The sequence below is a fragment of the Myotis yumanensis genome, unplaced genomic scaffold (genome assembly GCF_028538775.1).
Source record: "Myotis yumanensis isolate MYYU_CA2020_CCGP unplaced genomic scaffold, mMyoYum1.0.hap1 SCAF_4, whole genome shotgun sequence".
Lineage (NCBI taxonomy): Eukaryota > Metazoa > Chordata > Mammalia > Chiroptera > Vespertilionidae > Myotis > Myotis yumanensis.
Window position 1 is genome coordinate 76767864 of NW_027223755.1, and position 27869 is coordinate 76795732.

The window sequence follows — 27869 nt, forward strand, 5'->3', positions numbered from 1 at the left end:
AGTGTCCAGGCTGTGGGCTCAATCCTCAGTAAGGATGTGTGCATGAGGCAGCTGATCGATGATTCTCTCTCATCATTGATGTTTCTATCTGTCTCTCCCTCTCCCTTCCTCTCTGAAATCAATAAAAATATATTTTTTAAAAAGATAAAGTGTATTCTATCCAATACTATAGACAGTCAAGCATCATAGTTACGAGCACAGACACTGAAGCCATGAAAACTGGATTCTATATTTTCCAGCCATGTGGCCGTGGGCATATCATTAACCTAAGATCCAGTTTTCCCACTTGTAAAATATACAGAGTAGTAACAAATACCTCCCAGAGATTTGAAGGAATGAAATATGATAATACATGTTCTTCATACACTGCATGGCTTGTAGTGAATGCTCAATAAATGGCTATTACCAAGCTGTTTTCAGTATTAAAAGTATGTCTGGTCTGATTACACTTAAAATTGAAATTGGATAGATAAAAGACAGAAGCCCAAACCCAAATCTTGCCAGCATATTATTTGTTGTTGTTGTTGTTAATGATATTAACAGGATCAGAATGACTTCTCATCTAGACAAGCTCACAGACAAGCCACTGACACCATGAACTTGGATGTTGCGGGATGCCAACCAACCCTAACAATGCCAATGTGAGGCAAAGTGCCAGCTGGAGGAAGTGTAGTCAGGGCTACATCTTCCACATTGTCCTGCTACATTTTATGTACATTTAACAGCACCAGCTTGCACAGAAAGATCTCACAATCATAGGATATTCATATACCTCTCATGCTGTATTTCCTGGGTTTATCCATTCTTTCACCTCTCTCTTTCTCTCTCTCTCTTTCTCTCTTTAGATAGATAGATAGATAGATAGATAGATAGATAGATAGATATTACACACAATCTACTCTGAAAATTATTTATTGGTAGCTTTATTTTTAAAAAATTTATATTTTATTGATTTTAGAGAGAGGGAGATAAAGAGATAGAAACATCGATGTGAGAGAGAAACATAGATCGGTTGTCTCCTGTATGCACCCTGACCAGGGATCAAATCTACAACCTGGGTCTGTGCCCTGACCAGGGATCGAACCAGCGACCTTCCTGTGCATAGGATGATGCTCAACCAACTGAGGCACACCAGCCAAGTATTGGTTGCTTTCTTGGTAATTATAAAGCTTGGCTAAAAGATGTCACTGATCATGGATAAGTAGCGAAAAATAAAATCACTATTAGAAATTCCAACTAGGAGAGAAAAATCATAATAAATGAAAATATGGAAACCAGGAGACGTCATAAGGAAAATGTGCATTTGTTTTGTGTGAAAAAAATAAGTGGTTCAAGGAACAACACTGTGAATTTCTTAAGACTGTCACCAGCACTTATATTGTATTATTTCCCGTCATTAATTTCTTTAATAAAACGAAGGATTTGTTAATTAATAGCACAGAAAGGAAGTGAAAGTTAGCTGTAGTTACCTTAAACATTTACTACGAGCCTTATGTGACTTCTGTTTCCAAGCACTCATTTAATTTCCATTTGCTGCCTCTATATCCTTGGCATTGGAACTTGAGAAAAAGATCTCTTATTGAGAAATAATTATCAGGGTTCACAAGTAAATAGGGAGCTCACTGCTTAGAGGACCCTGTGCCATCATTGAGACAGTTTTCCCATGTATATATAAAAATCATATTATGTGCCCTTCCAACATATCTCAGCAAGAATACATAAATAACTGTATCTCGTCAATGAGATTGAAATACACTCCTCATATTTAATACTTCAAGACAACAAATTTCAAATGGATTCCACAACAAATTGGGAAAGTTAGGGAGGAGGCAGTGAAGAGAGTTTACCGCTAGTCCCCAGATAAAGATACGCTATGCAGCCTGAAAAGAACATGCTTAGCTGAATTTATGCTCATTGGATATCCCACTAGACCCCATTGTTCAGATGGGACACAGGAAGATTCTTTTTTGGGAAGTCTAAGCAGCCCAAGAAGAAAGACCTGGAGTCAGTGACATCATAGTTTTCAGACGAATGGCCTACTGAGGTCACCTGATAATGAAACTCAAAGTCAACAAGCCTCACACATGCGTTCAGAGCTTCCAATCAGGGAAGACTCTGAGATGAAAGACAAAAACCAGAACACTCAGGGGAAACAACAATGTGGTAGAAACAGAAACCAGTAAGGAAGAAGAAATCTTCCAATGCCTATTATGAATATTCCAGAGAGTTAAGAGAAGAGAGTACAGGAACAGAGAATAAGAGGTTAGAGGTTAGAAAAAAGACATTCAGATAACAAACATATTTTTTTGGAGATTAAAAAAGATGATGGCAAAATGAAAAACTCAGTGGAAAAACTGAAAATAAAGTTAGAGAAATAGCTCAGAAAATATAACAAAAAGACAGAAAATAGGTAAAAGGAGATAAATTTAGAAAACAGTCCAGAAAATCTAATATACAATAACAGAAGTTCAAAAAGAGCAAGAACAGAGAAAATTGAAGATAGGAAATCATCAAGAAAATAATTGAAGACATTTCCCCAGGACTGAAGATCATAAGTTTCCAGATTAAAAGGGCTCCTAGGAGACCTAAACAATGAGTAAAAATAGACCTACATAAGGCACATCATTGTGAAATTCCAAAGCTGGGCACGGGGAAGATTCTCAAAACTCCCAGATGGAAAAACAAGTCACACACAAAGCATTACAAAGCATATAAACTCCATAAGCTAGAAAAATGGAGAGTTCCTTTTAACTTCAGAAAGAATATTATTTCCTATGTAGAATTTAATGCAGAGACAAAACATCAATCAATTGAGACAATAGAAAACAGATATCATACATGAGAGGCATTCTTTTCCAGGAAACTACTGGAAGATGTGATCCACAAAATTGAGGGAGCAAATCAAGGAGGAGAAAAACATGGGGCACAGGAAGCAAGAAATCCAACACGGAAGAGACACAGAAGGAATCCCTACGAAAATAGTGAGAAAGCTGCTCTTTGCCCATCACGCAGGACAAATGGTCTACAGTGTTAGGTGGAAAATTTTAGCGAAGGACAGTGAGGGTCCTTTTCTCTGTTGTCAGACTCCCCCACAGAGGGAAGAGATAGGTATAGTGAGAGTCAGTGCAACCACTGCATTTATTGATGCGATCCACGATGGTATATGACTAAGAATTAATAAGTAGATAAAAAAAATTTTGGTTTACACTAAAGGTTGGTGTCTCTTTTAATCAAAATCTTGGTAAAAGCCTACGGTTCCAATAGACAAGAATGAATAAAACACAACTCTGCTTTAATAATCTTTGTATCCAATCATTCAGACTCTGTTCTATTTTTCTATGAATGAAGGGTATCCTTCTGGTATTGTGCTGGTTGTCACTTCTGTGAGTGGTCACAATAATTATACTGCATCATGAAAGCAGGGACTGGATCAGAAGCACTCTTAGCAGGAAACCTGGGAGGCTGGGAACCTCTATCTCATGGAGCAGTGGGTGAGATCAGGTTCTTTTAATACAGGACAAGGGCTGTAGCTCAGCTTTCCTTTAGGGCAGGGGTGGGGAACGCCCAGTCTGCAGACCGTATAAGGCCCTCGAAATCATTTGGTCTGGCCCTGCCAGGGCATTAGGGGTGAGTTAATTAAATGTTTGACAAAATATAGCAGGCTAATTTTTAAGTTGATAAGTTTGTATGGCCCGAGAACGATGTTATATATATCCAAATGGCCCTTGGCAGAAAGAAGGTTCCCACCCCTGCAATGAGTCCCCTGCTTTATTTATAGAACTAGCTTGAAGAAGATAGAACCATTGTTTTTACGCTGTGGCAACTGAGGCTTTCTATATGAATCTGTGACTCAGTTCAAGATACTTGGAGATTGTCTGACGGTGTCATTCCTTACACAGGCTGAGAAGCAGACCCTACATTTATTCATCTTAAGACCTAGGATTTTAGTGATTTTATAAAGGAACTATGCAGTCTTTGGATTGTTTTGGTATATTTTGTTTTGTATAAGTTAATGCTACTGAGTTGAACTATAGTCTGTTGTTTAGAATGTGTGTTTAGAATGATACGTGTGCTTGGGAATGGCTGAGAATTTCCTAGACGAGATATTGTTTCTGCTTCTGCCTCAGCTCATCAGGAGGACATGTCATATCCTCATCAGCGACAATGACTCCCGGTAAGCAGAACGTGCCTGCACGCCTTCTCAGTTAGTTTGGATCCAAGCTCTCTCTCGGACAATTTGAACACTGCAGTCAAAGTCAGTCTGTTCAGTTTATCCAATTAAGTTTATCCTCAATTTTTGTAAATAAAATTTGACAGATAAAATAACTTATGGAAATTAAAATGATTTTCTCTACTTCTGTTTATGAAAGTTACGAATAAAGTCCAAAGTCAATTTCTGTTTTATTAGAGGAAAAATCGTTTTATTTTCACATGAATGGAGTAGATCAGAAATATTTCAGATGCATTTTACCTGAATTAATTGCTTATGTACAGAACTTGCATTTTCCTCTAGAAAGTAATTCCTATGTTCATGTTTTATGCCCCAAATCCTAACATCAGATTTAAAAGATGTATTTCTTAGCTAATATCTGTTGTGGTTTATCCTCAAGAAAATACTACCTGCCATGGGTGATTCTGCATAGTCTCTTTGGTTTTCTCAGAAAACATACCCTCTAATCCTTTTATTTAATTGAAAATAAAAAATGAGGACAAGACCATTATAATACTACCAGATACTAACTTTTACAAGCACATGAATTAAAATATTTATCAAACTTAGGTTTTAATGACATAAGAAGTTTCGTTCAGTATGCTTTGCATTCACCCAGCAAAACTCCTACCTGATATACAGCTCTGAAATGCATTTTGAGTACTACTTGGTATCCTCAGAGTTTCTGAATGTTAGATTTGAATCTTATATTGTGAATAAAATTAAAAATCACACTGTTGGTTAAGTAACATATTATCACAAACCAGAGTTGTGCAAAATAGATGCAACTTTATTGTTAATCTGAGCTCAGAATAGAAAGGTTTCTCATTCTGCCTAAAGCAGAAAATGTTTACCTAGTTCCTTCTAGATAACCGGGTGTCACTTGTAGATTAGTTCTCAGTCTCTTGGGTAAATATTCAGGCAATTCCAGCGTTTTCTCTTCCTCCTCCCTCCCCCTCCTCCCCCAAGGTGAGCAATGTTCATGGTGGGATGGAGAAGGGCAGGTGTTCTCATTCTCAGTGTGGAAAGGTACCTCAGTATCTCACTAAGCTGTGTGTGTCTGTGTGTCTGCACCTAGAGGACAGCGTATCCATGCTTAATATATGACTCTATTGTTGCTAGTAGCACCACTTTGGATTGGATTGTATAGGTTGAATTGATGAAATGTTATATTTTGGAACACAACTTGTAAATCTAATTTAAAAATCCCAGAGTATGTAAGGTGGTTGAGGAGATTTTAAATTCCTGGTTGCCTTTTAGTTGGGAAGTTTTAGGTTAGTCATGGAGAGAAAGGAACTGATGATGGAAGCTGAAGATGATTTGAATAAACAGGATATAGATATTCTATATGAATTTACATATTTAGATATATTTTTATTTTAATGCATACATTTTTCTTTGTATCTCTCTATATATTTAAAATTTTCTGTGCATCTGTATCATACGCTCACACAAAGCAATTAATGCTATCTGTTCTAACATTTTCAACATTATTCAAGATATTTAGGTGAAATATGTTCTTGGAATGCAATTAGTCTAGAGGAAAACTTTTGTGAGACTCCTGTGAGTAATTTTTTTCCCTTCCCCGTTGCTGTGCTGTGAAATCCATAAATGAAGTGTTATAGTATTCCCACTTCTCATTCACACTTGAACGAGTGCACCCACTCACCCCAGAAGTGTTTCTGAGGAAAGCTATGATGAATGTGGCATCGCCTCCTGGGCTCCTCCGTCAGCACCACCTCCCCCCAGGCCCAGAATCCTCCAAAGGTCTATGACCCGGCTCAAACACAAGTGCATCTTGGGGGTTTCTGTACTTTTGTGTATATGCCAATGAAAACACAGAGATAAGAGTGCATGGAGACCCTGAATAACATCACACTGCAAGTGTGCAGCCAGGGGACTGCAGTGGAAAATTCCGGAGGAGCTGTAGCCTCATCTTCCAACCTAAGCTCCTTCCCACGCCCCAACAACTCAGGCTTTAGAGGTTTCCTTGCCAGATTTTACACAGGGAGGAGAAAAGGAATACCAGTAATACTATCCTGACTTAATGGACCTTTTAAAAATCAAAATCCTGGAGAATGGCAGGCCTGCATAGATGCCTTGGGGTGACAGAGAATTTCCCCTTGTCTTCCTGTTGAAATATAAACTCTTCAGAAATAACATAGTCTTTTTCAAAATGTTAATTTTGCCTTCCTGGTTTGACGATATAAATCATTAGCACTCTATATAAAGGGACTTTTTCTATTAGCTACCATCAAAAGTCTAAAGGTTTATTTGTTATTATTGAACAAGTGTGGATTTCGAGTTGATTGATTTACCCAATCACTCACACCTCTTTTTAAAAATATTTTTATTGATTTCAGAGAGGAAAGGAGAGGTCGAGAGAGGGAAACATCAATGAAGAGAGAGAATCATTGATTAGCTGCCTCCTGCATGTCCCTGAGCACTGGGGATTGACCCAGCATTCTGGGTGTGTGCCCTGACCAGGAATCGAACCGTGACCTCTTGGTTCCTAGGTCGATGATCAACCACTGAGCCATGCCAGCTGGACCCCTCACACCTCTTTAGTACATTTAGAATGATAACATAAACTAGCTGGCAGGACTTTTGTAAGAATTACTTGATATAATAATATCTGTGCTACCCAACCCAGGGGTCCTTGGAAGGTCTCGAAGCCCTATAACTGACAACTTCCACTCAAGCCGTCATTGTCTAGAGAGCCCCATATTCACATCAAGGGCTAAGTAATAATTTTCTTTTAAAGCCAGATAGAGGCAGATGGCTCTTTGAAGAATGATGACAAAGCCTTCCCAGGTGGAGCCCTCCAGCTAACTCAGTGCAGACTTGACCAGATGTATGGCAGAGGGAGGAAGTACTGGCAGGGGAAACCAGTCCTAAATCAGAAGCAGAAAAATCACCTCACTTAAACTGAATTGGGCGATGCTTACAGTCAGATGGAAAGGTGTCACATAACTCCAAATTTTTATGGCGGGCCTTCTACCTGACCGAAACTGCAGTGGACTTTCTGGAGGATATAAGGATCCTCCTGAATATTAGCTCAGGGATTGAAATGAGGAGTTTTGCATCCATATCAAAAGCAGCGTAGAGGTTAATCAAGTGGTCTGCAGAGGCCAGCTGCCTGTTTGAACCCCTCACTCATCACTTTCTGCCCATGTGATATTGGGCAAATCATGTACCCAGTGTGTGTCTCAGCAGCAAAATTAGGATAGCAATACCTAATTTATAAGGATTACATAAATTATTACATCTAAAGCACATTTCAGGTGTTTGGCATATAGTGAAAATTCAATAAAAAATAACTCTGGCATATACATTAATGATCCAGAATAGAGCTCAATGTTTTTTCAGGGGTCCAATTCCAATTTGAACATAGGCAGTAGGTTTCAACCCTTTTCGGTCCAACCTCGAGGCTGACTCGACAGACCAGGCGCTAGGAGCAGGTCCAACATCGAGCAATAAGAACATTAAAAAGTTCAACATTCAATCCCGTCCATTAATTTGGACCAGACTGTTTGAATTCCAAAAATAACATGGGACCGCAAAGGGTTAAAATTATACTTGCATTTAAATTTGCTAGATGTATGCTGAAATGAAAAATTATAATGTACTTTATCATGGCAAGGTTTTTCTTTTATCATCAGTGCAATCAGAAGAAAAATATAAAACTGATATTTATCATTATGTAATGTTTAAAATTTCTATATAATAAAAGCCTAATATGCTAAGTGTCTAGGCATCTGGCCATCCATTCAACCAATCAAAGCATAATATGCTAATGATATGCTAAGGCCGCTCAACTGCTTGCTATGACATGCACTGACCACCAGGGGGGCAGACAGTTGATTGGTTGACCAGTTGCTATGATGTGCACTGACCACCAGGGGGCAGACTATCTGACCGGTAGGTTAGTTTGCTGCTGGGGTCCGGCTGATCAGGACTGAGTGAGATGGGTTGGACACTCCTTGGAGCCCTCCTGTGGTCCCTCTGTGGCTGGCCAACCTCCCGCATCCCTTCCCTGTCCCGATTGTGCACCGGGGAGTCCCTCAGACTGGCCTGCACCCTCTCGCAATCTGGGCTGAGGGACTCCCCCCACTCCCAAATTCATGAATTTCGTAAACTGGGCCTCTAGTTTTATAATAACATATACTTCTATGTGCCAGGAACTACTCTAAGCTGTTTTATATAAATTTAGTCTACTTAAACCTTACAAAAACTCTAGGAGATACATAAGTACTATTATTATCTCTGTATCACATACGCAAGAATATAGGGATTGAGAGAAGAAGAACAATAAAATTATTTGAATTGCTTTATGTCTTTTGTTGATGATAACTAGGAACTCTTGGCCTCCCATTAGATCTCATTTTTATATGTTTATAATCTATTGGTTCAATTTTTTAAGCAAAGTTTTATCTGTGTTATTTATATTAACATTTCACTGATTGTGTATACCATGGAAGGTCATTTGGGGACAGGGCCAAGCTGACTGAGGAATGGACTACAGTGGTTGAGTGGTTCCTGGAGATCCTTAAGAGATAGGTCAGCGAACTGGAGAAGTCAAATGACAACTGCTAGCAATAGAAATTTTGAAATTACTTTACATTATTTAATGTGACCAAATTCCTAAATGGCAAAGATGCTTGATTATAGACCCTTAGCCTATTGTTTTATGAGGAAATCCTAATGATGAAAACTCATCTAACAAACCATCACAGGGAACTTTCCATTGGAAGCACTGATTTAAGCCATGATTTCTAATTGCTCTCTGAGATGACTTTTTATTGGGGTATGCATAGACCATGAGTCTTGAAATCTATTGAATTCATTTTCATTTTATAAACACTAACCTTTGAAAGGAACATAGCCAGTGCTATTAGCAGCCACTATGTTTGAATTGAACCAATTACTCAAATCATGATGGATTTGAATTGGTTTTCTTTGTGTTTATGAAAACGGGTTTGTAGACTTGAATTTTTCTTCCCCGTCATTTACCAGTAAGAAGAAAACTCAAGTATTTTAGAATAACGGTATAATTCCCTATGGTTGGTTTAAAGGTAACATTGAACTATTTTGACACTCAAATGGATTGTGGAAAATACTTTGGAAAAGATGATGTTTTCCATTTTAAAGGTAGGATTGTGTACAGAAGCTGTTCTTGTGCCTCATCCACAACAGACCTGATTCTCTCTTGCCTCCAGTGAGTGGCAAGCATACATGTTAAACCTGGGTCGGAATTCCTACAAAGGAGAATATGCCTCCCTGGTTCTCCCTATGCTTCAGAACCTTCACTCAGATCTCAACAGCTGGCTTCTGACTCTGCAGGTGAAGACTTGAGGCAAATAGTAATGAAGAGTTACCCCTATTCCTTCTATCTTCAAAAGAAGCAGTCTACAAGGCAATACTGCAAAATATATATTTTGGGGGGGGTGGGGGACACAAGAAAACTCAAGAAATCTCTCTTAACCTCCAGATGAAAATTCCCTTTTTATTTCCCCCCTGAAGTGCTGGTGGGACCATTTTACCCTGAAAAGGTGAAGTTCTTGATGGGCTTGCACACCCTCTAATTGTCCTGATGGAGATGGTGAGTGTTCTGGGAAACCCATCCAAACATGGGAAGACAGTGTGATTTTGTTCTCATGGGCGTAAGATAGAGGGAGAATCATAGAATTTCAGGTCTAGTTAGAGCCTCCTTACTTTAATAGCTGGGGAAAGTGGGACCCAAGAGCCAGCTTGCTGAGGATAACTTTGTCCCACGGCCGCTGTAAGAATGCAGATCTAGGGTCTTTGTACTACTTTGCCTCCCACAGGAGTCTTCAGGTAATTCTCAATCCTCTTCTCTCAGTAGTAGATTTCACTGCCTTGAATGAATTATCATGTCCAAAGTTATGTAAGCTTTCCTCCAAACTGCAGCTTGTTTGCATTCTGCTTATAGTACATAGCCTGAGACTCAAAAATATCTTTCCCGAAATAAAGGAACTCAATATTCTTAAAGTAGCAAAACATTGAGTGCCTTATTTATTGATACCTCCTCCTACAGTGTAAAAATCACTCTCTTTTGGTTCCAAGCTATTTAGAGCACAGTTTTGAGAAATGATTTTATAATATAAAATAGGAACATGACAAATATTGACAGAAATTTCTTTTTTAAATTAGGTTGCAACAATTTCTGTGGACTTCTGAGTTAGACAATCTATTCCCCCAACCGACCCTTGACCCAGTGCTACACTCAGCTTGGAGCCACCTCTAATGCGATATTTGAACTCAAGACAAATGCAACCGCCTAAATGAGAGGTAGGGGCAAGTAGCCAAGGACCAAGGGAACTCAGCTGCTCAACAGTGGTCACCACACAGTCGTCACTTCAAGACCCCTATTAACCTCAAAACTCGTAAATCCACGTGGGAAGGTGAATGGGCCAGGCCCTATCACAAACACTGACTGTAGGTGTGAGCATGTTTTGTTTTTTGGTTGCTCTGAGGAGCTTTTTTGCTTCTGCACTCAGGAATTCGGCAGGCTTATGTTCCCCTCAGAGGGCAGCGAAGAAGCAAAACCATTAACCGTGTTTATGCCTCGTGGTGGAGTCTCCATAGTCTAAATGAGCACTTCTACCTGAGAAGAAATGTTGCTGCTCTTCTAAAATGCTTATTCTGCATGCATCTAGGAAAAGGGTTGGCCACGGTCAGACCAGAGGGGGCAATGCTCAAACTCCAGATTTGATGCAGTCTCTTTTGTGTCCACATCTACCCTCCCTGCCCATGAAAACATGAATGTCCTTATTTTTTCCAGAGGCCCCTATCAAACCTTGGTTGTTTTCAGATACTGTCCTGTCTATTTCTCTCAGGCCTTACAAAAGAGTGGGTGGTGAACAAAAATATGTTAAGTGTGATCTTTGTGTTCCTCAGCAAATTATTTTACCTTCCAAAATCTTGTCTAGGTAGCTATAAAATTGGGATAATAATATTATGTATCCTAGGATGGTATGACCCCTGTGAGGTGTTGGGTGCCGTACCTGAGCCATTTGGCCAGGAGTCAGGGTGTGGGAGTGGATCTGGAAGTGTCAGACTGTGACTTTGCCCATTACGAAAGATGCAGAGTCTGGGGCTGTGTCCAAGGGCAACATGCTAAATAGAATGTCTTACTGTACTGAGCTAGAAAGGAGACAAGACATAATCCAAAAGAGGACCCAAGAGATCAGAAGTTAAAGTAACCAAATGAACCCAGGCATCAAAATCTAAGTTGATACTGGAAGCCAGACGGAGGCAACAAGGTTTAAGCAGGAGATCAGACCAAGATCAGGTGGAACTGGAGCAAGGGCTGGATGGGAGGTAACATCGGTGCAGGATGAAGCTCAAGAATGCTGAGATGGGGGACCATGTATGCCAAAGAAAGGTTATTGTGGGGCCATCATCTAAAGGGATTCACTGTGTAAAGGGTAGAACTCTAGTTAAATGTAGTGGTAGACTTTGTCATTGTTTGACATTATTCCGTGTTCCTTTTTAGGAAGAATCATACTTCTCAACCTATTAAATTCAGATGTGGCCATGAGATTTGCTTTGTCCAATGCGGTTTAAAGCCATTTGGTAGAGTTTAAGAGCTTAAGAGCTAGCATATGCTCTTCCATGCTCTCCTTTTCCTTTACCTCAATATCTGGTAGAGACTGGCCTCTCTGTCTGGGTCTTAGAATGAGTATAATGAAGATATTGGAGCAGAATTTCCAAATGATCCTCAATAAACCTGTACCAATAAATACATTTATGTTATTTTCTGCCACTGAAATAATTTTAAAATCACAGCATTGTCTAGCCTACCTTGACTGATACGAATGAAGATACTGGTTGGAAGCTAATAATTAATGGTGATGTCTGGTTATACTTATTTTAATATGACAGGCAAAGTATGACAATGATGTTGCAAGAGAAAACAACTAGAAAAAATACGACTTCAATGTTTATTTAGGATGATTTGTAACAGAGAGTGAAGTCTTTAGATAAATTTGTTACATACATATGCTAATGTCACAGCCAGTCAAGTGAAAAATAAATGAATAGGAGACCCAGCTTCCTTTGTTCTCAAGTATCTTACAGCCCAATAGAAACTCAGAATAAAATCAAACACACACACACACACACACACACACACACACACACACACTTTCACTGTATTAAAAGCATGTAAAAGGGTCCTATTCTTGCCATTTAAGAGTTCAAAGTCTAAGAAGACCAAACATACCAGGCTGCTGAGTTTTGTTATTGTGATTGTATTGTTATCCTAATTATCGTCGTCATCATCATCATCATCATTTTACTGTTGTGGTGTTAGATATTAGACGCAAAGAATGGCTGTTGATTGGAGTTGCAAAAATAAGTTTCATTGTTTTTTGTCATGTTTAGTTTTCTGAGCTATGTAGCCTTTGAAGGGAGAAAGGTGGTAATTTATTATTTTACATAAACAAATGGCTTAGGAAAGTTGTGGTTTTGAAGTGATGGGACTATAGAATGAGAAAGGTTTTGAAAAAAAGATGCAATCAGGTAGACAGGCGAGGGATGGACTCCATCCTTAGAGGAAAATCAAGACAGAGCCCCAGGAGCTAGCAAGAGCTCATTTCAGATCACAGAGGCTAATTCTCGAAGGCAAGCCCAGGGAAGGGGTGACTGTTAATGATGAATGGACCATTCAGCCATTCTGACTTGGCCTAGGAAAGTGGGCATGTACAGAGGACAATACAGAGATTTTTCTTCATTGTTTGTCCATTTGCAAACACAGCTTTTTATAGCTTCCACATTAGTAATCCATAGTCCACTGAATATCGTATTGGCATTTGACCCAAGCCCCTCACCATATTCATGACATGCAACACCAATTGCAGGGCTGTTGGCAACACTAACTGTTCATTTTTCTCAATTGATCTCACATCTACTTTTGAATTAAGAAAAATGCTGAGAACAAAGGCAAGGAGCCTTTCTGAAAGTAATGCTGAAGGGCATTCTGCTTAAGATGAAAGCAAATGGAAGTGAGACTTAGCAAATACCTGCTCTGGCTTGGGTTATTTTAAAGGTGCTATTCTTGAGCATTTTATTTTACCTTTTATTTTATTTTATTTTTTTTGTTAATCCTTACCTAAGGATATATTTCCATTGATTTTTAGGGAGAGTGGAAGAGAGAGGGAAAGACAGAGAGAAACATCAATGTGAGAGAAACACACCAATTGGTTGCCTCCTGCACGCAGCCCCACTCGGGCTGGCGAGGAGCCTGTAACTAAGATATGCATCCTTGACTGGAATCGAATCCGGGATCCTTTGGTCCACAGGCCTATGCCCTATCCACTGAGCCAAACCGGCTAGGGACTATTATTGAGCATTTTAAATGAAGAGTTGCCTTTTCACAAGCTCTTTGAAAAATTTTCCTGAATTGTATTCAGTGCCTACTAATTTACCATGCAGCATTTTCACCTTGGTGTTAATAATGTACATTGAATATATTTGGGTATATGTTATTATGTTTGTTTATGTATAATTGTAGCAAAATAAAGTTTATAAAAGACATAGGTATGTTTTTAGATTAAATAAGGTATCTACTGCTTCAGCTAAACCACCATTCTAAAAAGAGTTTATTCTTCAAATACTGAAAACAAGTACATCCAGCCTTTTATCTATCAGCAAGGGGAAAATTCATTGAATACATAATAGAAGTGATATTCTGCTCCCGCTAGTTCATAACTTTCTTCAAACATTTCTAAAATTTAATGGGGTATAAGTACATACACATAAATAAATAATTAAATAGAAGTTGGCTATAAAAATGAATAAATAGCCTGACCTGTGTGGCTTAGTTGGTTGGAGCATCGTCCCATACACCAAAACATTATGGGTTAGATACCTAGGTCATGGGTTCAATCCCATGTCAGGGTGCATATAGGAGGCAACTGATTGATGTTTCTCTCTCACATCAATGTTTCTCTCTCTCTAAAAAATCAATAAGCGTATCTTCGGGTGAGGATTAAAAAAAATGAGTAAATATAAAAAACATATAACAACAGATGATGTCTGCATAATGTGGGAAAACTAGGGCAATAGTTTAGATTTTACTGCACTGTATGCAGTGATAAGAAATCATATTGTAAGTGTGCATAAGATATTTGAGGAGTCCAGAGAAGGATTAGCTTTACCTACATGTAGAATATACCACAGTCCTTGAGAGGGGACTCTGGGTATTTGAGGAAGCTCCTGTTCTCAAAGAATTAACCAGGCATTTCCTGCGGGTATCTAGGATGTCATCAGAAGAGACTCTTTGCCTGGATTTCAAGCAAGGTTTTTCTTTATTTAATTTTTTTTTACTAATAAAAAATTATATTTACTTAGAAGCATTCAGAATGTCAACAAAACAGCTGCAACTTTTTTTTTGCAATTACAGAGTGATATTCCGTTAACAGAACAACAATTATTTTGTATAAGCTGCATCAGAGACAGCCGAAGATGAAAAAACTACCATCCCCATATATAACTAATTTGTGCTGTGCACCAACAAGAACCTGCTTTAAATTTCCATGCCAATTTACAACCCCCATACTGTACCAGGCAAGGTTAGTGGCTATTGAAAATACAACCAGGACAGGGCTTAGCTAAAGACACATTCGGTAGTGTGTTAACTGTACAAAAAAAGACACTGTACAGTTTAAAACATATCTTACACAGCCTTACATTTCAATTTTTTTCTTTAAAAGGAGTGAATTGTGTACGGGGCGGGGGGTGGGGTGGGGTTTAAATGCTTTATAGACAAGAAAAAAAAACTGCGCTAGAACCAACTTATTTATCATCATCCTTTTCTTCTTCATCTTCCTCCACTTCTTCCTCATCCTCATCTTCCTCATCTTCTTCCTCTTCCTTCTTTTTCTTGTGTTTTTCAGCCTTGACAACTCCCTTTTTGGCAGCATCAGGCTTTCCTTTAGCTCGGTATGCAGCAATGTCCTTTTCATATTTCTCCTTCAGCTTAGCAGCCTTCTTTTCATGAGGCTGCTTGTCATCTGCAGCAGTGTTATTCCACATCTCTCCCAGCTTCTTTGCAATGTCACCAATAGATAGGCCAGGATGCTCTCTTTTTTTGGGGGGGGGGGGGGTGATACTCAGAACAAAACAAGAAAAAGGCCGAAGGAGGCCTCTTGGGTGCATTGGGATCCTTGAATTTCTTTTTTGTTTCCCCTTTAGGAGGAATATAAGTTTTCATTTCTCTCTCATAACGAGCCTTGTCCGCCTTTGCCAGGTCTTCAAATTTTCCTTTCTCCTTAGCAGACATGGTCTTCCACCTCTCTGAGCACTTCTTAGAAAACTCTGAGAAGCTGAAGCATCTTGGTGCTTCTTCTTCTGTTCCTCCCGGCAAGTTTGCACAAAGAAGGCATACGATGACATTTTGCCTCTCGGCTTCTTAGGGTCTCCTTAGCCCATGTTTAATTACTTTCCCTCAGTGAGCACACAGTCACCCAGTGCCCGGCCGGCTCGCACTTGCCCCGGCGCTGTCTCTATGGAGCTCAATGTACTGCAATCTTCTTTATTTTTTAACGGTTTGCTTTTACTACACTGACAATTTTTACAAAGTGAAATTTCACATAGTTAAGCATTATGCACGTGGTTAAACAATCAAATTGCTTGGAAGGGACTTCAATGAAAAGTGGCAGCTCTGTGCACTGCCCTCATCTCTCAGGTCTAACCCCAGGGAAAATAAAGTTTTAATAGTTGCTCTTTTTAGTTCTCTTGTTATTTTCTTATTAACGAATTGACCCCATCTCTTGTCCATTTCATCAGTGCTGACACTCTCTCTTCTCTTCCTGCTCTCAGAAGTGGTAATTTAGCTCAATCTTCACCACCAACCACCCCTGCTAATAGTTACATCAGATTCCTGGCCTACTGGTTAGTTGTACAACCTTGGAAGGCAGTAGGGTCACTCATTTGTCCCCAGGCCTTCCACTTCTTCCCACTTCTTATCCTGATCTTAGTCTTCCCTGGAAGACAGTCACCCCCTTTGTAGCTGTCACCTCCTTAGGAGCTGTCGCCCCCTCTGCATGTCTTCTAATCTCTGCATCGCCATGAGCACTCCTCCATCCACCTTCCTCTCCCAGGGATAGGCCAAGTTTCTCTCTGCCTCTTGTTCTCTATTGTCCTTATCACCCTCGGCTTTTATTTTGGTCCTTGTTTACTACCACTTTAATGGGAGGTCAGAAGGGGAGGAAGGAAGGCAGGGAAGAAGAGAAGATGCATGAATTTTAAGTGGGAATTGCAGGCAGATGTTCTCAAAGCAGGGTATATGCAATTTCTAATGACATGCCGATAGATTTCATCAGTTTTCAAAGAGTTTTCTGATACCCCAAATTTTAAGCTTAAGGCTCTTTTAAAAAATATTTTTATTAATTTCAGAGAGGAAGGTAGAGTGAGATAGAAACATCATTGATGAGAGAAACTCATTGATCAGCTGCCTCTTAGCTATCTTCACAGGTCCCACACTGGGCATCTTGCCCACAACCCAGGCATGTGCCCTGACCGGGAATTGAACCAGGACCTCTTCGTTTATAGTTGACACTCAACCACTGAGCCACGCTGTCAGGCAAGCTTAAGGCTCTTTCTTCACAGAGTTAAAATACCTAAATCATTTCAAAGTGTAGACTTCATATACCCTACATTATTAATCATATAGATTTTTATTTAAAATATAGATTCTTGGCCTTACTGAAATAAGTAAGCTGGGCCTGGGACACTCAAATATGCATCTTTAACAAGCTCCTGAGGTAATTTAATATTACATATGACAGAAATACAGATGATTTTACTATATATAAATATAAAATATTTATTATTTACAGGCAGAATTGTAGATGGGAGGCTGCCCCTTTCAGTTTTGAACACAGAATTGGAAGAGAAAGATGTACCTTTAAATCTGCCTTTTAAAAATCATATGCTATATGACTAGAACTTTTGATTGATCTCATTGAAATATTGAAATATTTATAAATTAAAAAATTTTTAAAGCAGCAACTTGATGGCATCATTCATAAGATGTAGCATTGAGGCAGCTGGAATATCCATTCAATGACCATATATCATAACTTCTGTTTATGACCATTTCCTCAGCCTCTTTTCCACCATTTCCATAAGTTTAAATATCATAAATGAAGATTGGTTTTCCATAATTTTTTAAACAAGTATTTTCTTAACAGGTCCATATGATCAGTTTTCTCCTCTGGTTGTTTTCAAATTGAATTTTTTTTTTTTTTTTTTTTTTTGTGGCAAGATTTTTAGATCCAGAATTTTGTCAGCTATCAAAGGGCCTGTAATTCTCAGGTACATGCTATTTCATTTTCTAAATCATCTTAATATTGTAAGCTGCTTAATCCTCTAACTGTCCACACAGTATAGTTTCTCTTCTAAAATGCAGCCATTAAACAGAAAGAATGGTGCCAAAATGACAGCAAAAAAATTTGGAGGGATTTGTATAAAACCTTAATTGGCACTTTCCATGACATTTTAAAGGCATTAAGTATCTCAAAGTCATTTTAAAAAATTGTTGTTACTGTACCAGTCATTTAAAAAGAATAAATTTCCCCACTAGGCTGTTAACTTCAGTATGAATTTCCCTGGAACAGTGAATAATTCATAGTGATGATCTTATCCTTTCAAACTACAATTAGAATTAACAACTAAAATTTTGCAGACACTGTTTCTAAATAGAACGACTGCGGGACATTTTGTGAAGTTGCTCCTTCTTAGGAGTGGACATTGGCTTCCTCCTGAGCATGATGCGCCTCCTCCCTGTAGGCTTTCTGATGTTTGACTTAAGAAGGAAGGATTGAACAAACTCGTTCATTTGTAGGGCAATTTGTAATCCTCACAAGTATTACATTCTGTCAGTGTTTTCTTTTTTTCAAATCCACTGAGTTGCACCATTGTTTTCTCCTCGTTTTCATTTCACATACTTCTCTGTCCCAGATTCATCAGCTACTAATTGAGCATTCAACATATTACAGAAGTACATTCCAGAAAAGACCAAACCAGGAGGCTTCCAATTTGCAGTTGGACTTTAACCGGCGGCTTGGTTTTAATAATGTTTGAATATAGATTCTAATTCATAGGCTTGGTGTGACTATTATTAAACCACCCCCACTGTGGCCTGCCGTTTCCCCCACAGGTCCACTGGCCTGTGAAGATAGCTAAGCGGATAAATATGCTCATACTTAGACCTGGCAAGTCAAAGGGATATTGGAAACTGAACTAATCTTGATGGGGGAAAAACCCTGTATATTACATGATATTTTTTAAACAACTTAGAAGACAGAAAAATAAAAATATTACACATAAACTGACTTCTGCTTCTTTTTTATGAATTAAAAGAGGTGGAGTCACTAAGGGATATCCAACCCTCAACTTCACATTGACTGCTAGTTACATGAATGACACTTGGCTTTCACCATGGAAGGCAAACGAGAGACTAGGAAGGGAGAAGGCACAAGGGGAACCAAAGGTCCTGCCATTCCACCTTACCCAGTGTATTCTTCTTTTTCTTCTTCTTTTTTTACATATAGGAATGCTACTTTAACTAATGTGTCAATTCATTAAAGTTGTGCAGAAAACATTATTAATATAATCAAGACTACCACAGTAATCCTCAGAGGAAAGGGGGGAGGATCAACCAAAGCACTTATATGCATATAGGCATCACCCAGTGTATTCTTTCACTGGACATTCCTTGAAAAGAGTGGTCAGCCATGTCCAATGTTTCCACGAAGAGCAAGGAAGATAAACGCTGAAGAGTTTTTTCCTTTTTAGCTTGAGACAACTGGAAGCCACAGATGACCTTAGAGTTGAGCACACAATTCAGCCGTCTGCTGGTAAGCAGTAAAGGGGGGTAAGGAAGTGGAAAATTGTGGGGGTGGGCTAGTCAAGAAGCTTAGCAACCATTGCTTAGTGCTGCTGGGCCCTTACCAGGGAGCCTTCTAGAGTTGCACAACCTGAACAATTATCCTTTGCAATACCTAACACAGAACATAACTGACACTTAAATGAAAGAACCTAATGTTTCTTGAATACGAGAAAGAAAAAAATCTACACAAAGGAAGAAAAGATTTTTACAAAGAATGTAATGATGAAAATGAAATCATAATTACATTTTGAAGATTATACCAAGAATGGACTCAATTTTATTTTGAGAATTAGGCAGAGTCAGAGAGAAAGACAATGATGATGATAACAATAACACTGCCTGTAATGGCATAAATCTTGGTGACTCATGAAGCCTTTTTCATATTCATTGTCTATTTCTCCATGGAAAAGTGCAACGTAGGACATTTAGGAAAGAACTGTAACCTAAAGCACATGACAGGTGAGACTTGAAATTAGAATGTAGGGAAAGTTCTTAAAATAGATTTCTAACTAGCTGAAGTCCTGATGTTGTGTGGTTAGAAAGAAAGACTGAATTAACACACAGGAATAATGAGAGATCAGAATGGATAAGAGAAGCATAGCAATCCCACCTTAGTCTGAGCTTTATACAGCTCTGTGCAGCAGTCTAGGCTCTCCATTTACAAGCTGGGCCAGAAGGCAAAAATTTAAGAAAGAATTCACAAAAGAGCTTTAAAGATGATTAAAGACTAAAGAAATAGGACCTACTATGAAATAGTCAAAGAACTAGACTTTTCCTAAATCCTTACTCATTGTTTCAAAATTCATGATGATTCACATAATGTAACTGCAATAATCCAATTACAATTATCTTATAAAAGAAATATCCAAACTCAGCTGCAGATTTTGGTATCAGCAGGTCTTTGCCCAAGGCTTTTTGGTTTGCCTGGTTCAGTTTCCTTTGGGGAAGAGCATTCTAACAAGGTTTTGTGGCAGTTAATGACTGTGGGGGTTTTGCAGAGAGGGTAGAATGAAAGGAAAATAGGTTTATTTAGACTAAGTACGCAATGGAGGAGTTAGTTTAAACAGAAGTTGTCAGAGGGGGTGGTGGAGCCTACTTCTCTGGAGAGTTTAAAAATAGGCCAGGCGCTCATCTCTCTGGGATGGCTTCAGCCTGCAGAGTAGCTAGAGGACAGCCACAGCCCGCTCATGTTCCCTTCCACCTCTCTGAGTCTACAGGCTAAAACAGCATCTGAGGAGGCCTCCTGGGCAGGGTCAGTTGTTCCTTTAAGGGAGAGTGGGGTCAGAGTGTTCCCTGAACCTCACTCTGTAGGCATTACCGAGACAGGGTCTTCCACCTACCAGCACCGTCTGCGGAGAAGCACAGAGGATGCCAGCTAGTATTAAATGATAATGCTTTTATTTGTTGGATTTTATTTGTCCCATTGTATTGTGTGTGTGTGTGTGTGTGTGTGTGTGTGTGTGTGTGTGTGAAAATACAGTAAGCAAAACTAATTGGAAAGGAAACTCAGTTCAAAATCCAGAAAACAGCCTGGTGGGTGTGGCTCAGTGGTTGAGCATTGACCTATGAACCAGGAGGTCACAGTTTGCTTCCCAGTCAGAGCACATGCCCAGGTTAACACGTTAAGCCCCATGTCAGTCACCGGCGACTGACACTACACTTTCCTTCCGAAAGACAAAACAGGCTGGGTGCTTAATGTGTTAAGACTCAATCCCTAGTGTAGGGCGTGCAGGAGGCAACCGTTCAATGATTCTCTCTCATCATTGATGTTTCTATCCCTCTCTCCCTCTCCCTTCCTCTCTGAAATCAATAAAAATACATAGTTTTTAAAAATCCAGAAAACATAAATGGGGAAAAGACCTTCATGTCCTTTGAGGTTAGGGTCTAATGTCAAGCATTAGATTCTGACTTTAAAGCCTAACATTCAGTATTTGAATTTTCTTGGGTCTGAGGCCTGTCTAGGATTATTTTCTGTTGCCAGCACAGGGGGTTTTCCTCTTAGAAAATGAGCTGTGTTCCAGTCCCCTAACGCTGCTGGGCAATGGCCTTTGTCTCACACCAGCTGAAGAGACAGCAGGGCCCACGGGCACAGTCAGAGTTAGCTTTAAGTATCATGTACCCCATCGTTGGTGGGTGGTGTTGTCGCTAACTACACTTCCACCTCAACAAAGAAAGTGGTGAGTTGCCAAAAAACAAGGATGTTCCAACTTAAGGATTATGCTGAATTCTTTCCAGAGGAGCACTTTTTATAAAAAGATAAATTTTATCCTAAAATATTTTCTAAATTTACTTGGGCACTCTATCCAAGGAAAATAGTTTAAGTATTGCACCATGTAACTACTATCTGCAGAATTGGAACAACTTTCTCTCAACAAAGGTCTATCTTTATTCATCAAGTGGCCTCAGATGGTCTGTGTGGGGTGCGGAACCTCCAAGGTCACAATTATGCAGGTTGAACCAAGGAGACACTGGACAGGCAGCCTAGAGCCTGGCAAATTTACAAACAGGTGGTGAAAATATGATTTTGTTTTTTTTTAATTGTTCTTGTTGCTTCCCATAATTGCTGCTTTTCTGAAAGGTCAGTTTCATTTTCTTTAGGAAAAGGAGACTTTTTTTTCTTCATCTCCCAAATGCTAAGTTGATGCCCTTCCCTAGAAGTCTTCCCATGAATTAAGTTGGCCTGAAGGTCATAAGCCATAATCAATATGGAGGCTGGTGGCTGCAAGGTGCTCACTGACATCCCCAAAGAGGGGCAGTGTCCACAATCGATAGGGAAGAGCAGAACCCTGGTAGATTTATGGCTTCGATTTTGAAAAGGTATGGGAATGCCCTGTGATGCTCCCCCCCGCCCCCGTACTCCTTTTGAATGTTAATGCTTTCTTGGGGATGATTTCAGACACACTGCTAGGATACTGCCTCTACTCACTGAAGCAGAATCCTCGGAGGAGTTGCTGAGGCAGAACTGAAATGATGGCTCGCCTCAGAGAAGCAGCCGTGTTGGCCGCTAATGATGCCTCACCCAGAAAGACGATGCTCCTTTAACTCGAGGCTTTTAATGGGAAGTTTCTAAGCCTGAAACAACAGCTTTAGATCTGGGGTGTGCCACCAGCTGCGCGCGGCTCCCACTGTCTCCTGCTTTAACACAGCCTGGTCGGGAGAATGGAAACTAAAGAAGCTTGTAACTACCTGTAACTGTTCCACCAGGAAATGGATCAAGTGTTTGTTCAGCCAGACTCAGGTACCTGACCGAAACTGTGCCTGTGACAGGCTAGTTATACGTTTCTCTCTAACTTTACAATTTGTGCATGAGCAATAATTGCATAGATGCCCTTTGGATCTCAGTTCTGAATTCAGAGCTCGCTGTCAGATAAAGTGTAATTAAACAGCTGCTAGGTGAAGTTAATGTGGGGGAGGCGGTGAAATATCATGATGCCTTTCTTTTTAAAGCATGCTTAAGTTTATAATGCTACTGACACTGGATAAAGGAGCAGTAAAATAGACTTATTTCTCGGTTAAGCTGCAGTAAATTTTATTCTTGAAAGCTATTTGGCCATGACAGTAATTTTTTCCCCTTTTACCTCAAATATCCTGCCTTCCAAAATGTAATAGGGATGTTTTAATTTGTTTACAAAGGATCGCAACTCAACAACTCGTAGCGATAGTGCTGACTGTCCCTGGTGTCCCCGGGTGATGAGCAGCGTGCAGCCTTAGCCCTGCGCGTATCAGCAGGCACTCCTTTTCACTAGGAAACGTAAGGAAAACTGGGCAGCATAGTCATGTTTGTTGCTTGAAGTTAAAAGTTCCAGCTTGCGAAGGGTGCCTTTTGCTACCCCCAGTTACTGACTGAGACTGGGTGGTATTTTCCTGATGTTCTCAGCTAGGCTGCAGCCTTGCCCTTCTGTCCCTTTAAGACTCTTCAAGCAGATGTTAGGAAGAAGAGGAAGCTAGGGAAGAAGTAAAGCTGAGGTTTGGGCTCAGGCTGAAGAGAAAGGTCTCCAGCTGACTCAGAGCTGACAAGCCCGGGACCGGCAGGGTCCACTCCTGAACCCAAGCCGACCTGTCTGCAGGCTGACTTTGCAGAGACAGACGGCCGGACGGACGGCCAGCCAGAGGGACCAGACCTCCCCGTGCAGCAGTGGGGGCGAGCAACAGTTCCGAAACTGCCTGTTGACATTTGTAGCTGTCCACATTCACATGTCTTTAAAATCAGCGTTTATGGGCTTCCTAGTAGCCTTGGGTCTATTATCTGAGTGTGTAAAATAATATTTACTCTTAGCCGTCCTGTGAATTCCAGAGCACCAGGGCTATTGTACTGCAACAGGGGAGCTGTATTTGGAAAAAGAGGAATATGGAAGTTGCCATGTATTTATGTGAGTCAAAAAAGGGGGTGGTTAAAATGCACGAAGTACCTGGAAAGAGCCAGGAAATCTTTCCCGGAAGTTCTTGGCTGGTCACCAAGAGGGCCACACGTTGTTTGAATTTATAGGAAACATTTTGCAGCTTTGTGTGTATCCCCTGGAATGCAAGTTACTGTTCACGGGGCTCACACACAGAATTTCTGCAAGAGTCATAGATATCTACAAGATTCATTTGCTTATAAGTGACTTGGTTGCTTAGATGATGAGGTGGGTTTTGTGGAGACCTCACAGCTGTGGGGAAAGAGGTACAATAGCGATGCCTGGGACGTTCACATGTCTTGTGGGAGGGTGGGGAGTGGAGGGGGTGGACCTCCTGAGGCGCCAGTTATGTAAACGGCCATGCAGCCGAGGCTTCTTTTAGCTCCGAAAGTAGAGAATAATTCTATTGAGCATCAGTCTCAGGACATGTATTATTTTAATCACCGAAAGCCACGTTAACATTTCAACAGTGAGCTTCAGAACTGTGGCAGAATAATGCCGCACTTTGAGTAAGGCTGTCTGCCAGTTGCTGCAGATTCAGTCCTGCTCACCTCGTCAGTTCCCTTCCCGTGGCAGCCCAAGACTGGGCTCGCTAGTCTGCTGGGTAAATATAAATAGGGCACACGGGGTGTCTTTGCAGGACAAAGCGTCCTGTCTGACACATGTGGAAGTAAACTGGACAAGCCTGCGAGTGTTCCTGCTCAATAGACGAACTGTTTTTACACCTACTTTTGAAAACGTGTCAAGTCACATAACTAGGTTTCTGGCCTAGAAGTTTTAAAAAAGCAGGAACAGCAATTATGTGGTTGAGGAGAACTTAAATACAGACAGCGTATCTTAACTGCACCCTGCATGCCAGTAGCGGCCGAGAGATGACAACTTTCTATTTGCTCCAACGTACCAGAGAGAAACTTGCGATCCAGCATCCTTAAGGGATGCTGCTCTCTTGGTAACGGATGTTTCTTTTTATTTGGGGCAATTTACTTAGAATCTCTCTTGCTTTGTGTGCTTACTTGCATAACAGAAGTCAGAAATAAATCTTGTTTTGCACAAAAATGGCCTAAAGAGAATACACTCATTTGTCTTCGCCTGTTTACTGACCACTCACTATGCCAGGCAGGACTGCACATGCGCTGCATCTGCCGCAACTGTTACTGCAACCGACCGCAGGAGCGCGGGCACTCGGCCGGTGACCACAAAAGTGAGACGGCGGAATGAAATGCCAGTGTGTTTGCCAAATGCACTTAACGATCCTACTGCTGTCACTTCAAAAATGAAAAGAAACATGTCATTGCTTTAAGGATATATTTTCTTCAGATCAAATGTTTCCTTACTGTGACATTGTTTCATGAGATGCTAGTGAAATGAAATGGCCAAAGGAAGGCCCCAAGCTTGAGAAGGTACATGTTGACATTTATAGTTTCCGTGCAAGACATTTGCACTCAGGATATTTTAAATGGCTGCCCTTCCAGACCGGAGAAGCAGATCAGGGTAGAAAGAGCTAACCCCTTTCATAGAGGGAACCTGCTTATCTCCGCTTGATTTTTATATTCTGGACCCCACCGATCAGCATTGAGGCCAAGGAAGATTTAAAGGGCCGAATAACTGCTTTTCAAATCACGAGATCTGTGACTATTAAAGGGCCACTGTGACTCAGACTATCTGTGATTCTTGGAAACAGCCTCTATTTCAAACACAGTGGTCTGACATCTTATTTTTGCCCCCTGTCGGTGTCAGCCGGACCCTGACGTTTGAATCCAGTTCCCTGGACTGTAAGGGGCTAGAGGTTTGAGTCAGTCTCTATTGAAAGAGGCAGAGATCCCAGAACAGCAAGAATCCCCCAAGGAGCCTGTTGTTGACGAAGGGGAAGGAGATGAACCCCGTGGAGATGTCCTGTAACTGGTGCTGCCGCACTCCTGGAGGCGGAGCAAAAGCACCGTTCCCCATTCCCTTCGGTGAAGGGGCGGATGTAGGTCCCACTGGGGAGGTGGTGTTTGGTGCGGCCCCTGGGGGAAGCGGAGAGGCCCACAGGTGGGAATAGGGCGAGGGGAGCAGCACCACTGGAAGCTCACAGGTGGGAGGCCGGAGGTGCTCCAGCAGCAGCAGGTGCTGGGTGAAGCTGCAGAGCAGGCCTCGTGAGGCTTTCTCCCCAGGTGTCTGCAGATTCAATTACATGTCGGTTTGTTCTTATCAATACGTTGGTCATTTCACTCAGAGCCAAATGTGATTTGATGTTGGCTCCTTTTTTTTTTTATTGTGAAAATATATTAATATCTTAGAACAATTCTATTGTCAGGATATGACCTGATTTGTGATCCGGAAAACAGGGGTATCAGGTCCAAAAGGGGGTTAATGGGCGGGTTAGGGTCTTGGCCATTGGAGGACAGAGGTTTTCTGACGGGAGGAGAGGTAAGATCTGAGCACAGAAAGATGAATCCTGATGTGGGATGGAGGAAGGATGGGAAGGAGAGAGAGCCTCTTTGTAAATTACCCTGAAGCGCGTGGCTAGTAGTGAGAACGGCTGTGGCTAAGTGGACTGCTCGCATGGGTCTTTGTAAGTAATTCAAGGTATTTTTACACTTTGTGAATATCAGGGTCCGAGGAGCCTGACTCGAGAAAAGAGATATATTATAGGATTTTTTAAAAAAATGGCATGTTTTAATGAAGGTTTCCTTGGTCTTGTATTAAAATTAGACTCTATTTCCCGAGCACACACAAATGGATTAGCAAAGGGAAGACACGGAGGTACTGCGGGAGGGGGACGCCAGTCAGGATGGAAGTGCTGCTGCAAGTAACTGCTCCTTCTTATCCTGAAAATAACTGCCTTTGTTATTATTAACGCAGGAGGGTTGTGTCAGAATCTCCGGCAGTAATTTACTCGCCCAGATTTCACTATTTATCTAAAAAAAGATTTCATTATTCCGCTAAAAGCAATTGTGAACATTTCCTAAGAACCGTTTGTACCGAAAAGGGACATTTTAGTCTAAGATGGACATTTTTTAAATGCACGTGTGTGTGTGTGTGTGTTTAAATATTTTTGTACTGTGGTTACATGTAGTTCTTTTTGTGCATCTTATTATATCTGATGATGTTTCCTTTAACTTAAAACACGCTGTTGAACTTTCCAAATTTGTAAATTATTGATTAGCTGATTGTGGGATTTTAAAAGAAAAGCAGGCTCTTCCAAGGATCTCAATCAGAGCTGGGCAAAACTATGAAATAGCTGGCATTTCTTTCCAGATCTCTGTGTCCCCAAATCCCTTTAAACCATTTCCTATTTTCTCATCTGTGCCCATCATCTCCACTCCCCAGGGCTCTCTTGCTGGGTCACCTGCTCCCCCCCCCGGGTCCTCTCCAGCAGCCTCACTCCCAGCAAGGTCTTCCTTCAATCCCCTTTTATCAACCACGTTTCCCCATCCTTCAAGTAGGAACAGTTTTCATAGACAAATGCCTACGGTACTAATGTGTCACTTTCCTTGGTAAACTATTATAATTTAATATCCTTTAGTGGTTTGACCAAATGAAGTAATTTTAATAGGGACTTAAGCACCACAGTTTCCTGGGAGGGAAGAGGCTTACAATGTATAAAGAACTATAGAATCGTCAAAACACATAATCTGGCTGCAAAGAGAGTTAAGCATATCCTTGCATCAGCCTTTTAATCAGAATAAGGTGGTACAACTGCAAATTAAAACTAATTTTTAAAGCATTCTAATCGGAATCAGATGATGAGGTTATTTGCTGGGGCTTCCTGGGATGGTTGTCCATCACTGAAGACCCCAAATGAATAGGGTATCAGCTCTAAAACCTGAGTTGTGGGGAAAGCCTAGGAAGTATGAGAGGTTGTGATAGGAGAAAAGAATTTGGCATTTGCCTTGTGCTAAGGACAACGCTGGGGAAAACTGCACCTGGGTGTCAACATGGCTCTTATCAGGTGGAGGTGCAGGGTGGGGAGGGCATTGCTGAACAAGGCATTGCTATCCTAGTCAGCCAGCCCATGGATAGGGAGTAATTATCACAGGCTCAAAAGGCCCTATACCCCATTCTTTACTTTGAATTCCACAAATCCAGGACTTTATATTGTACATTTATCAAGGGGTGGGGAACATCCAACCTGAGGGCCATATAGGGCCCATGGAATCATTTGGTCTGGCCTTGCCAAGGCAGTAGGGGTGAGTTAATGAAATGTTTGGCTAAATACAACAGGTTAGTTTTCAAGTTGATAATTTTGTATGGCCCGTGAGTGATGTTATAAATATCCAGATGGCCCTTGGCAGAATAAAGGTTCCCTACCCCTGATGTACACAGTTAATGATCTTAACTTTTTCTATATTTCCTTTTT

General features: G+C 40.6%; 1 protein-coding gene and 1 pseudogene across 3 annotated transcripts in view; one reads left to right on the forward strand and one right to left on the reverse strand.

Moving 5' to 3' along the window:
• Positions 1-15031: 15031 nt before the first annotated feature.
• LOC139008171 (high mobility group protein B1-like) lies at positions 15032-15667 on the reverse strand (annotated as a pseudogene).
• A 6203-nt stretch (positions 15668-21870) lies between these two features.
• The window catches only part of CTXN3 (cortexin 3), a 46552-nt gene continuing 40553 nt past the window's right edge, over positions 21871-27869 (forward strand). For 2 of the 3 annotated variants that reach the window (XR_011471111.1, XM_070411496.1), the window contains exon 1: positions 22048-22368. The gene's annotated coding sequence lies outside the window, so the exon portion shown is untranslated. Of the gene's footprint in view, positions 21948-22047; positions 22369-27869 lie in introns of those variants that run through there. The other variant, XM_070411497.1, reaches the window with a different exon arrangement.